Genomic DNA, 12,815 nt, shown 5'->3' with positions numbered 1-12,815 from the left:
AAAAACGTGCTTGCGAGGTTATATGCAAAAGTTTGTTGTTTTGTGGGGTTTTCATCTCATAAAACTCATCTTTTGGCTTGTATTTCATGTTAAAATAGTATGTCATTATAAATTCTTAAGTTTCCTTTTTTTATTTTTTCTACTGTCCTCCTTCCCCCTTTTCTTTCCTCCCTTCTTTTACTAACACAAAACAGGAGTAGAGAAGCAGCAGTAGGGACAGCTTGAATATGAGATGAGGAAATCCTTTTCCCGGCACCAGAGTTTAAGAAGCAGGCACAGCCCAGAGCAAAGCCCAGCAGGCCCTGAAGAGGCCGTGAGGTGTGACGGTTGCCAGAGCTTTATGTCTTCAGCCTTGTGCTTCCTAGAGAAGAGTCTGCAAAAGAGCCAGAAAGATGGCTAGAGGGTTGGGAAGCAGCCGTCCAGAAACATAGAAAGGGCCCAAGATTATTCTTCCTGAGGCCAATGAGGGACAGTTTAATTACGCAGTGGCCTGCTGCTTTCAGACCTGTATGTGGAAAAAGAAAACGTCTCAAATCCAAGTTAAGAGAAGGAAGTTCCTACATTATTGGACTGCTGTGCAGCTCTAGGACAGGTTAGCCAGAGAGGCCTGCTGAACTCTTTCTGGGTGTTTTTGGGAAACATACTAGACGGCATCTTTGACTGTGTTATTGTGTTAACTGAGACAGGGAGGATAAGGAGGAGAGGAGAGCAAGATCAGGAACTTCCTGTTTCATGTCTTCATTCCAGCCCAAAGTGTTGTAAAATGTGTCTGTATGATAAACAACGAAGGGGTGAGGGGCTCGTGGACTCACTTGTTTATATCCTAGTAATGCCAAATAACTAGAACAGTGATGAAAGAGAAAAATCATGGTTGATTCTGTCCTCCAATTGCCACATTTTTTTCATATTTTACCACCAAGTTGTACAAGAAAATGGAGACAAAGCTGACAGAGAATAAGAGAAGATTCTAAGCTGGACATATCAGCCCTATGGTTTCAGAAACCCTGTGCTAGCTCTGACAGAGCCAGCCCACATTGTCATCAGGTTTGGAGGGATGGAGGGAAGATTGGATTTATCACTGGTTGGAGCCCTTTGCACAAATGCCTGTAGGAGACACGCACTTGGGAACTGCAGTAGGAAGGCCTCTTGTACCTGGTACTGCCCTTGAGCCCCAGGAAGAGGCTTACAACTTAGCAGTGGCTGGACATCCCTCGAAGGAGCTCTTCTTTCAGTTTTGTTTTGCTTTGTTAGTTGGCTATACAGCCTTGCTGTTCCAGAAGTTTTATATTCTGCAAATCTGCTGCTCACAGTAGAAAGGGACTTTTTATCTTTTTATTTTGTTAGAATACTTTCCAGATGGGCCTGATGTCTTTTTTTTTTTTTTTTTTTTTTTTTTTGAGATGCGAGTTTTGCTCTTGTCGCCTAGGTTGAAGTGCAGTGGCACCGTCTCGGCTCACTGCAACCCCTGCCTTCTGAGTTCAAGCAATTCTCCTGCCTCAGCCTCCCAAGCAGCTGGGATTACAGGCATGCATCACCACACATGGCTAATATTGTATTTTTAGTAGATACGGGGTTTCACCGTGTTGGTCAGGCTGGTCTTGAACTCCTGACCTCAGGTGATCCGCCCGCCTCAGCCTCCCAAAGTGCTGGGATTACAGGTGTGAGCCACTGCACCCAGCTGCCTGATGTCATTTTTGTAAATGCATCCTTCCAAAAACTGTATTTCTTCTGGGGGTCCTTATTCTCTCCTATTTCTCAGCCCCTTCCCCATCTTTCCACTTTCACTGCGCTGTGTTCCATTGTGTTTGAGATGCAAAAAATGGCTTATAAAGTGTCATCATTATACAAAACCTCTGATCCCCAGGTTCTGAAAGAACGAGTGGAGACACAGAATGGCAGAAGGTAACAGATCCTGTTGGGTGGTAGAGAGCACCTGGAGTATTAATCTTGTGTGTAATTTTTAGATAGGAATGACTGCCAAGTTGAATACTGAGTTGAGTTTAAAGGTCAAAGTGGAAAGAGATGAAGTCACCTTTAATCTGGAGAAAAAATGGTGAATTTTGTGGGGAGGAACAGTATGGACACATTCCTGAACTCTCTAAATAGAAGAGGAATGAGGCTAACTTCACAAATCTCTCTTCTTCCTCAACATAGGCAGGCCTCTCCTCCCTGAATCCCAGATAATACCAGAGTGGCACTGCGGGTCGACATCCACAGATGTCTGAGTGACCCTGGTTTCAGAGGGATAAAATGGTGATATATATACCAAACATTCATGCTAGTGGGGAAAAGAAAGTTAAACTCTGATAAGTGCAACTTTTACAACTGAACTCATCCTTGGTATCGTTTTGAGTTGGCATGAACAAATCTGGAGGCCCAGCTCTCTGGATTTCTCAGAAAGAAGTTCCCGGACATTTGTAAGGTATTATTGTTATCACCATCATATTGGGAAATACTAAGAACTATAGGTTTTGGGGGAGTTTTAATTGTGATAAAGGACACATAACAAAATTTACCATCTTAACCATTAAGATACAGTTCAGTAGCGTTAAGTATATTCATATTGTGCAACCAATCTCCAGAACTCTATTTTGCAAAACTGAAACTTAAACCCATTAAACAACAACTCCCCATTCCCTTTCCCCCAGCTCTTGGCAGCCACCATTCTACTTTCTGTCTTTATGAATTTGACTTTTCTAGGTACCTCATATAAGTAGAATTACATAATATTTGTCGTTCTGTTTCTGCTTTATTTCACTTAGCGTAATGTCCTTAAGGTCCGTCCATGTTGTTAGCACGTGTCAAACATTCCTTCCTTTTTAAGGCCAAACACATTTGTATGTATATATCACATTTTCTTTATCCCTTCATTCATCAGTGGACATTTGGGCTGCTTCTACTTTTTCGCTGTTGTGACTAATGCTGCTATGAACGTGGGTTTGCACGTATCTTTGAGATCCTGGATTCAGTTCCTTTGGTATGTCCCCAGAAGTGGAATTGCTGAATCATAGGTAATTCTATGTTTGGCTTCTGAGAATTATCCAGCAATTGTGTCTTCTTATACCACTCTTCCTCCCAAAACACAAACTTGAAGATACGTCATATTATAAGATCATTATCATTTTTCTTCAAGAATGCCTCAAACAAAATGTTCATGTCTTGCTTCTGAGCAGTAAGGATGCAGAGGGGACTTGGGCTGTTGTCCCAGGAAAAGGAGCAAGACCAATGGGGCTATTCTGGAGGGGTGGCCATGGTAGGTGTTTGGATTACAGATTCTGTGCAAGGAAGTGGTAGGAAAGATGTGATAGACGGCCTGACACAGTGCTGTGTGGTGATTCTTTTGCTGGAGATGTTGTCTCCTAACTAAAATATCATGAATACTAAAGTATACTCTGTAACTCTACCAGGGAAGGGATTGCCTATGTGCCTGATTGATTTTTTACTCTGCCATTTCAATTTCCCTCTATTTCGTCATCAGTCAGAAGGTTGGTGCTGTTTAAAGGGGAAAAAAAAGCTCTAAGTGTCCCCTTCTCCCAAAAAAAGGAACCAGAAAATGACAAGAAGAGTTGCATTTGTCTATGAAAGTGCATAGAAAGCTTTTCCTGGAAAAGAATAAACTGGGAAAAGATGAGTCCTTGAAGTAGAACCCTGTCATAGTGCAACAAACTGAATTTAAGAGGCATCCGTTCCCAGCTTATACAACATCCAGTACCAGTTCCACAGTAGGTATTCACATTACCACTCAGATTGTTATTTCTCAATGCTAATGAGAAGCTACTGCTTTGAGACTGTCTAACTAGCTAGATACTTACCAGACTCTGTTTTGATATTTTCTGATATGAATTAGGCTTCCTTTCTAGTTGCGTTCATGCCCAGATTTTAATATGACATATTTTAAGTTAACTCATTGTATTGTTTTGTAACCTAGTGTGGCTTAAAAACAGAGTCATTTGTTATAGTAGGATATGTGTTTGCACACACAAATATACGTGTGTGTATGTGTGTGTGTATAATGGGAGGAATTCTCTAGAGCATATGTTTCCTAAATTAGAAGTCACTAAGTGATATCTTGGAGCCTACAATTATTTGGAATACTGCTATCTTCAGACTAGGAAGTTATGCATGTATTATACATAGAGATTCATTTGGGGGGTTTGCTAGTAAACTGTAATTCTTTCAGTAAGTCACTGCTTTACTGAATGGTGAAGATTTGGAATGTCTTCTTTGATTTCCAGGCCAACAATGGATAGATTTGGTCTTCCTTGAAGCATTTAGAGACCTGTAGAATGAACTTAACTTCTGAAAACTGGGTGCGGGGCCAATAGAGGGGCTGCTCGATACCTCACCAGCCTGCTATGCGGAAGGCTAGATGGAGGGGCTGCTAAAGGAAGAGAACTGCTGTTCCAACTCCGCCTCCTCCCTGCAGTGTGGCTTCTTAGGCAAGTCCCAGTTTAGAAGTCATCTAACTAAGTGAACATTCTTGAACTGCCACCAGACCTCTCCTAAAACTTTTTTCTAAGCAAACAATATATGCTTTCAGACTTTCTCTTCTTCCCTCTTCTTTTCCTTCTCTCCACTCCCTACTTTCGCCTCTGCCATTTCATGCCCATCACCTTGTGAAAGCTCAGGGCAGAATTTACCTACATGGACAGCATGCTTCCTTCCCTGGCCCTGTCTCTGAGCTTTTTATTCCTCTTCCCCAGAGCATTTAATAGCCTTCCCTGCAAAACAGAGGAAAGTCAAGGCTGATGAGCATAGTTATCAGAATAAAACTGTTTAAGAGGTTTTATGTAAGAAAAATAATTTGGAAAATAACAATGTTTTTTATAAGATCCTGATGAATCAGGAAGGATAAATAGTTTACTTTTTTTTGATAGAGAGAGACTCACTATGTTGCCCAACTCCAACTGGAGTGCAGTTGCTATTCACAGGTACAGTCATGGCACACTGCAGTCTCGAACCCCTAGGCTCAAGCAATTCTCCTGCCTCAGCCTCTCTATGTTTTAAAGACTTCCTTTAAGGGTCCGTAAGGAGGTAGCTGTAAGGGAAGGGGAACTAAAAAGGCCAGAGGATAATTTTCTCTAAACGGGAAAAATGTTAGGTTATTCAAAAACTATTTTTTTTCCTCTACTTCAGTGCCAGGAACATCTGGCCTCAGGAAAAGTTTAGGAAAGATGCTGTTGTCATCATTTAAATCTTAAAGAGGTAGGTAAAAAATAATCTTGGATTTTTTACAACTAGAAGGGACCTTTGAGAGTTATATCCTTTTATTTTTAGATTTGGAAACTAAGGCCCAGAGAGATTAGGTGATTTGTCTATGGTCAAAGTAGCTCATTAATGATGGTAGAGGGTGCAGAACAAGGCCCCTGGCTACACACTGGTGACATAAGGGGGAAATGTTGAAGGGCCCCAAGGACTTGGGAATCTGAAAGTAGGTGCGCCTCTGGGATCTACAGAGGCCAGATCTGTGCCTAATGGGAGTAGAGTAACAGATTGAAGATTTGAGGAACTTCCAGAACTCCAGCAAAGTGAGCTCTACGTAATTCCTGGAAGACAGCACAGCCATATGGTTGGAATTTTGTGGGTAGAAAGCTAATCCATCCTACCTGGAGAAAGGTTGTGGGCAATGAACTGGAGGAAAAATTTCCAATGGTTGCCCAGTATTGGCCTGGAAAATAGGTCCTGAATCTTGTGGACATGAGTGTGGATTGGTAAGTATGGATGAAGATCTTTTGTGAAGTGTCTGTTGTGATGCATTATCAGGGCTCACCACGGCATGGATTAAGCAGTCCTCAGAAGGGTTAGCCATCCTTAGCACTGATTCCAACACCCCTGAACCACATTCTGAATGCTAAGTCAACTTCCTGGGTACCATTAGCTCAGAAAGGTATATTCTGGACAATGGACATGGTCACTGGAAAGAAATGGCATTTTTTTATAGATTCCGGGGTGCCCAGCAGCCTCTTGTGAATTTTTACTCAGACATTCTGAGTCTGATCCCTCTGGCTCCCAGATAAAAGGGAGATTTGGGGACCTCTATGATAACGCTCTGTGCTTGATGTAGTGTTCTACCCCTCCCCAAGAATGCCACTCTTAGGGGTCTTTTCAGGGTAAACAGCAGCCTCTCCTAAGTGTCAGGCTTACTTTGTTGTTGCTCCTCTTCAAAATGCCACAAACATTATTAAAATTAAAAAATGAGATGTAATACATGGGTCCTGCTATTAGAAATCACAAGGCCTGGCCAGGTGTGGTGTCTCATGCATGTAATCCCAGGACTCTAGGAGGCCAAGATGGCCTTGAGGATTGCTTGAGCCAGGAGTTCGAGACCAGCCTGGGCAATGTAGGAAGACCCCATCTCTACAAAAAATTAAAAATTAGCCAGGTTTGGTGGCATTCACCTGTGGTTCCAGCTAATCAGGAGGCTGAGGCAGGGGGGATCACTTGAGCCCAGCAGGTCAAGGTCAAGGCTGCAGTGAGCCATGATCACACCACTGCACTCCAGCCTGGGTAACAGAGGAAGACTGTCTCAAAAAAAAAAAAAAAAAGAAAGAGAAAGAGAGAAGGAGGGAGGGAAGGAAGGAAGGGAGGAAGGAAGGGAGGGAAAAAGAGAGAAAGAAAGAGAAAGGAAGAAAGAAAGGAAAGAAAAAGGAAAGAAAGAGAAAGGAAAGAAAGAAGGAAAGAAGAAAAGAAAAAGAAAAGAAAATCATAAGACCTTTTTTTGGACACTGGATGTTTTCAAAGTTTTTTCTCTTTGTTTTTCTTGTTTGGCATTTTCCCTTAATTCAGATTTATTTATTAAGTATCTTCCATGTGGATCTTATATTCAAGTTAAAAGATGTGGACAAAAAACAATAAATCTAAAAAATACTAGGTGATGTATATTAGGAATTTAGAAGGGATACATGCTGTGGAGAAAGAAGTCTAGCAGGGCTAGGAGGAGCAGAGCACAGTGGTGGAGGATGGGTGTAGGTGAGCTGGTAAGGGCAGCTGTCATGGAGAAAATGGTGAGATAATTCACCATGTAGCCACATGGGGACAGCCTGAGGACGCAGAAGCGGAACATGCCTGGCGTATTCAAGGAGTAACATGGAGCCAGTAATTTGGAGGTGAGATCCTGGAGGGCCACGTTGGTCATGGTAGGACTCTGGCTTTCCCCCCAGAGTCTGGGAGTGAGGGGAGGATTTTGATCCAAAAAGAGACAATGATCTGACTTTAAATTTAACAGCTCCCTTTGGCCACTGTATTGAGAACAGACTGTGGGAGCACAAGAGTGGAAGAGAGGGACCAGTTAGGAGGCTATTGAAATACTCCAGTGAGACATGCTGGTGCCATGGACAAGGGTTAGCAGTAAAGATGGTGAGGAGTAATTAGAGTCTGGTCATTTTGAAGGTAGAACCAGCAAGATTGGCAGTTGGACTGAAAAATAATAAGCAAAAGAGAGGAGTTAAGGAAAATAGGAAGTGGCCTAAGTGTAGTAAGAATAGAAATGCCATCAGACTGAGATGGGGCGGGCTGTGAGTACGGCAATTTGGGGTGGAGGGGAGATACTAAGACTTTTGTTTGGGATATAGTGAGTTTGAAATGTCTATGAGACAGACAGCCAAGTGGAGATGTCAAGTGGGCAGTTGGATATATGTGTCTGAATATAGGAGTTAGAATCCTAGAAAAAAGTCATCTTTCTTAATGGTCTTGGTTTAATATCATTCCTGAATTCATCTGTAGCTTCTAAAACTTCCATTAAAAACATGGAATGTGACTCTGCATAGTGATGTGTTCACTGGTTGATTTCTGGGACTGAAATCAGAGAGAGAATGTTCTTTTGGGTAAACAGAAGTGAAGAATCAGGACTCTTGTTTCGAACTTTGCTTCTTATTGCTTAAAACTTAATGATTCCATAATTCTTATTTTAAGAAAAAGAAGTTTTTTTAAACAAAATGGGCAAAAGCAATACCTTAACAAATCAAGCTTTCCTCTGCTTTTATGTCAAGGTAGTTGAGAGTATTGTGAGACGGTTATAATTTTTATGTTTATGTAAATGTCATCTTAAATATAATTGAAATTGCTTTTTGTCATTGAAACAGATATTATGTAGTTTTACAAATTTTAATGAATTAAACTATGCCGTCTTCCTGTAGAAAAGGAGATACCGCTGGCCCTCCATATTCACAAGCTCTGCATCTGTGGGTTCAGCCAACTATGGATCGAAATATGCAACTTCATATTATCTTCATTCAGGAGGGAGAACCCTGAGTTCTTCTGGGTTGGATCTAAGCATGTAAGACTATTGAGTTACATTTGACTTCTGAAGTCAGTTTTTGTCTTTACTTTTTAGTCAGCTTGTGAAAGCAAAAAGCATCTTATTTTTAAAATACCTGTGTTAGTACCCTGGAATAACACTGGCATTTCCTAGCCCAAACTGAGACTAAAAGTTTTGAATTAATCTTTCCCTCAACTTACAAGAAAACAGTTATCAAATTAGTCTTCAAATTATCTCATTAGACCCTCCACCAGCCTATGAGGCAGGCACTCCCATGAGCCCCATTGACAGAGGTGGAAATTGCCTCAGAGAGGTGAAGTGAAGTGGTGATGCATTCCACAGAGCTGGAATTCAGACCCAGGTCTATGTGCATCCAGAGCCCCCCAGCCTGCTTTCCAGAAGCATGGAGTAAAGTAAAACAAACCCGGGCATTTCAGTGAAATAATGCAGACCAAGAGGTTATGCAGAATGATCTCCTTTGTGATAAGCCTAAAACCTGAGACCTCATTCAGAAAGCTCAGGAAGTTGCTAAACCAATCCTCGAAGTGAGGGGATTCATGAGCCAAGTCTTCTCTTAGGCCTGTATCCTGTACAGTGGTGAGGCTACTCGGGTGGTATGACACCTGTGGACTGAGAACATGCCCTCCATCAAACCCACAAGGAAACTTCCACTCAACCCTCAGTTGCACAGAAGCCCATTGATGCCAGCCGGCAGCAGCTGTCCCTGGCTGCTCCCAGAAAGTGCCTGGTAACTGGGAGACTGCCAGCCAGCCGCCCCCAGGAGACCTGAGTGAGGGGTTCTGCAAGCCTTGGAAGTGGTCCAGGACCTTAAGGCTCTGGCCTGAGCTCAGGGCTCAGAAAAATGGACAGGGCTCTGTCCCCATAGTGCCAGTTGTCAGAACGCTGTAGGGCGATGGGGTCAGCTTCCACACCAGTAGCCTTCCATGGGGGCCCTTGGGAGCAGCAGCCCCAACCCCCCTCCACAGTGAATATTCAATCTTGTGTGCACTGGTGCAGACATCCTGGGTATTAAAATAAGGAGATGCCTAAAAACCAGTTGGCGAATTGTCATCACCCTCAGCCCCCTGAGCACACCCCCAGAACCCCTAAGACTTCTCCCATAATTCAACAACTAAAGGATGAATGCCAGCACAGCACAGGGTGCCCCTGGACCCTGCTCCAGCATCTTATGTTGTCCTAATTGGTTAGTGCCTGTGCCTCATTGGTTGTTAAATATTTTGAATATCACCCAATTTCCACCCAAGTGAGATGAAACATGGAAGGCATTTCTCTGAACAGGTGATGACAAATTTGGATTGGCGTCTAGGAGGGGAAAATTGAAACCTATAATTGTGTCCCTAGTTCACTGGTTCTCTGATAGGGGCCTGTCGATAGCATCCCAGGCTGTTTTTCACTAGCGAGAAGAAAAATACCTGCAGTGGTTATGACTGGAAAGGTAATAAGCAGAGGTCAGCCCAGCCCCTAGAAACACAATTTTGAATAATGTTTTCAGAGGGCCCCAAGTTTAAGAAGATTTGAATTTTGCGGGAAGACTTCTCCTCCACTCACTTTCTGCTCTAGTCCTACCTGTCATTAGAAATGTGGTTATTACATCTAACCATGGCTTGTTTGCTCCCATAGTTCAGTTGGTGACCACCTGCCCAGAGGAGATGAAAGGTTCATTATTAGTTGAGCTCCACTAATTCTGATTTATTAGTGCCAAACACTTGCCTTTTGCAGCTGTGAGGGAAGTTTTCAAAGTTGATCTATTTCTGAGCTGCACTAGCAGTACCACATGTTTTTTTTTTCTTTTTTTAAGAATCTTTCACAAACACAGTAAATGCCCACAGATGGTGGATTCCAGGGGTATGTGAGGAATCCCTGTGCCCATCCACAAAGCACCAGACTGATTTTTCAGATGGTGCAAGATAGACTGCATCCTTTAACACAGGGGTTTTTTCACCTGAAGTCTATGAACTAGATGGGAAAAATAGTACCTCTTTTTCACTAACCTCTAGCTGAAATTTTGCATTTCTTTGATTATGAATGTAGCCAACAAACTGCAGTAGCATTAACAGCACTGTGACACCATCACCAATAGAGCTCATAGATATTTTATTTCATTTTGTGGCAGGCAGCTTATAAGATGGTCCCCAGTGATCTCCACCTGCTGAAATTCATGCCTTGGCATAAGTCCCTCCTCCTGAATATGCACTGGATTTAATAATTCACTTTTGGTGAATGAAATGTGGCAGAGAGGATGGGATATCACTTCTGAGATTTGGGTATAAAAAGACGGTGGCTTCTTTCTTAGGAGCTTTCTCTCACTCTCTTGCTCACTCTCAGGGAAGCCAGCTACCGTGTTAAGAGCTGCCTTATAGAGAGATGCATGTGCAGAGAACTGAGGGAGACCTGTAACCAACAGCCAGTCAGGAAATGAATCCTGCCAACAACATGTGAGTGAACTTGGAAGCAGGTTCTCCCCCAAACTTTCAGATGGGAACACAGCCCCAGCTGACACCTTGAGTGCAGTCTTGTGATAGACCTTGAGCCAGAGGTACCCAGCCAAGCTGTGCCCAAATCTCTGACCCACAGAAACTGTGATAAAGTAAATGTTTATTGGTTTCAGCTACTTAGTTCTGGGCTAATTTATTACACAACAATAGACTAACTAATACACACTACAATTTCAGATATCTTTTAATATTGTTTATATGTATTACCATTTGAAATTATAGTAATTATTATTATTATTTTTTTTTTTTTTTTTGAGACGGAGTCTCGCTCTGTCGCCCAGGCTGGAGTGCAGTGGCGCGATCTCGGCTCACTGCAAGCTCCGCCTCCCGGGTTCACGCCATTCTCCTGCCTCAGCCTCCCGAGTAGCTGGGACTACAGGCGCCCGCTACCACGCCCGGCTAATTTTTTGTATTTTTAGTAGAGACGGGGTTTCACCGTGTTAGCCAGGATGGTCTCGATCTCCTGACCTCGTGATCCGCCCGCCTCAGCCTCCCAAAGTGCTGGGATTACAGGCGTGAGTATAGTAATTATTAGACTAGCCACTAGATCTTGTTATTTAATACACTAAGAAGCACTTTTGTTAATATATAACACATTTGTTTTAAACCATTTTGGTACTACGCATCCCCATCATTGAAATTTACCAACTCTTATTTCTTAAAGTCTTTGGGCTTTAAGATAATTCATAATTGAAAATCATTTTGTTAACAACAACAAATAGAACACCTCTTAGGAGGGCATTATGGTAGGTGTTGTAGTTGCCTCTGCCTTGTGATGTTTATAGGTAAAAGCTCAAATCCCAGACTTGGCAGCTCTGTAACCTCTGGAAAATCAAAACAAAGACCGTGTACCCACAAAAATTAAAAACAAAAATAAAAATTGTTAAGAATTTCCTTATAGTTAATACAGGTTGCCATATAAAATTTCTGACCGCGGGGCAGACACAAGTGCTAATCAGCCAGAATAAATGCAAGCCTGAAAGACAACCAGTGGGTAGCAGTGACCATCAGCCTGCTCATAGGAGAGTGGGGATTCGGTGAGTTAGGATAGGTGCGCCCCACTGAGCACTGGCGGCATAGAGAGGGGATCCTATAGTGTTACTTTCCTTTCCCTTCCCCAAGAACAGTGTTTTCAAAGTTTGATGATCATACCACAGGTGGTTTGTGAGGTGATTTTAGGAGACATAGATAAACGTTCTTTATTTAAATATGTATTTGTTTTAATGTGTAGTAGAAAAAATGTACAACAACATATGAAATTCATGATTTCATGGATATAGTTACTTAGGATGACACTAAATATGTCTTTAGATTTTTTTAGGTTAGTTGAGTTAAATAAAAATATTAAACAAATCATATAGTTTTGGTGGTATGCAGGCATGACAAAATTATGAAGTTAGTTTGCAAATATTTGAAGTTTAGGAACAACAGCCTTAGGAAACTTATCAGGAGACCAGATATATATCCACATTAAGAGATAACAAATTCATGGCTCTAAATTCAGTCAGGTTGCTGTCAGGGTATTTAATAACCTAAAAGGCAACATTTAGAGGAAATGATTTTCTATGCTTCATGTCTCCTAAACTTCCAACAGCACGTAACACTGCCCCTTTGCACTCCCTCTGAGAAGGGAGGGTGGGGTGGGCAGTGATTTGGAGGGCCCAGCAGGCTTCCTCATTGTTCTCTCATCAGTAAAATTAAATTCCATTTAATTTAATTCCACAAATTTCAAGGGTTAAAAAAGTTCATGTTGGTGCCTAATCACCCTGGTAGGCTACTGTGTAGTCCTGCACAGTCCAAAGCAGGGGCCATTTGAAATGTGGCTAGTCCAAATTGAGATGGCCTGGGTCATGAGTGGAAAATTCACATTGGATTTTAAATACTTAGTATGAAAGGACAAAATAAAATATCTCGTTAGTAATTTTTATATTAATGTTGAAATGATATTGTAAATACATTAGGTTAAATAAAATATATTCTTAAAATTAATGTCACCTGTTTTCCACATCACTTTTTTAATGTGGCTATTAGAAAATTGCAAA

General features: G+C 41.9%; 1 protein-coding gene across 3 annotated transcripts in view; it reads left to right on the top strand.

Annotated features, from left to right (window-relative positions):
* Positions 1-12,815, top strand: part of WIPF1 (WAS/WASL interacting protein family member 1) — a 123,699-nt gene that overhangs the window by 48,894 nt on the left and 61,990 nt on the right. The window contains exons 1-2 of one of the 3 annotated variants that reach the window (XM_034954546.3): positions 3,067-8,275; positions 10,604-10,713. The exons of the other annotated variants lie outside the window; for them this stretch is intronic. The gene's annotated coding sequence lies outside the window, so the exon portion shown is untranslated. Of the gene's footprint in view, positions 1-3,066; positions 8,276-10,603; positions 10,714-12,815 lie in introns of those variants that run through there. 3 annotated transcript variants of the gene reach the window in all.

The sequence above is a fragment of the Pan paniscus genome, chromosome 13, assembly GCF_029289425.2.
Source record: "Pan paniscus chromosome 13, NHGRI_mPanPan1-v2.0_pri, whole genome shotgun sequence".
In the NCBI taxonomy this organism is placed as follows: Eukaryota; Metazoa; Chordata; class Mammalia; order Primates; family Hominidae; genus Pan; species Pan paniscus.
Note: the sequence above shows the minus strand (reverse complement) of the source record. Positions and strands in the feature narration are given on the sequence as shown.